Source organism: Camelus bactrianus, chromosome 1, assembly GCF_048773025.1.
Source record: "Camelus bactrianus isolate YW-2024 breed Bactrian camel chromosome 1, ASM4877302v1, whole genome shotgun sequence".
Classification (NCBI taxonomy): domain Eukaryota; kingdom Metazoa; phylum Chordata; class Mammalia; order Artiodactyla; family Camelidae; genus Camelus; species Camelus bactrianus.
The window spans coordinates 13014946-13015924 of record NC_133539.1 but is presented as its reverse complement, the minus strand read 5'-3'; positions in this window follow the sequence as shown (position 1 = coordinate 13015924).

The window sequence follows — 979 nt, the reverse complement described above, 5'->3', positions numbered from 1 at the left end:
TAATTGTTTGTTTACTTCGTTAAAAACTCAATAATGGTCGACTACTCTGTTTACCCGAAACCTAGCACTGTGCCTGGCACTTAGGAGGAACTTGATAAATGCTTATTGAAAGAATGAAGCCATATGATCTACAACTCATCAGTGCATATTTGTAAGATTGAACTGAATAAGGAGCCAAATTTCTCTTTTGACTTCATTCAGAGCTCCTTCATGAATCAGTTTATAGTCAGTGTCATACTCAGAACATTAATAATCCTGTGTCTAGCAAAACTGGAGGATAATCCTACACGCGTATCTACAAATGTCAGCAAAATGCTATATGGAGTTGGGGTTTCTCTTAACATTTTGCTTTTCAGCACCATGTTTACCATTACACACATCTTAACAATTTTACTGCCATTTTCATGCTAACACTGGTCCACTTGCTAAAGCACTGTGGAAAGTAACTGTAGTGAAATCTTTGAAAGAAAAAGAAGTCCTATTTATTGACATCTTTATAGCCTATTATAACAACCTGAGAGTGCAGAGAAATCCCATCATGTGAAAGGCCTGAAACAAGTTGGTAGGTAGCTACTTTCATGCGTAAGTGTGGCTCTTCTGAGATTAAAGAAGAAACGATGCAGGCTGGGTATTCAGGATGTCAGGAGACCTGAGTCCCAACCCTGGCCTGATCACTAACCACAGCTCACTGCTCACAGTCAAGTTCCACAGCCTCCTGAGGCCTCAATTATAACACCAAGTAGGTTGGACTGATTTCTAAAAGCCAATGGGGATGAATGTTCTCCATTTCTCCTTCCAGCTCTAAAAGCCATTTTTGTAAAGGAAGGGTGCACAATTCACCTCTGTTCTGCTTTGGTTGTAAATAAGATAAGCTTGTCCTTAACATAACAGGTATTTATTTTTTGCTTCTTGTATGTGCCAGGCACTCTTCTTAGTGTTGATACAGGTCTTCATGGACTCAGCACTGGTAGTGACCTTG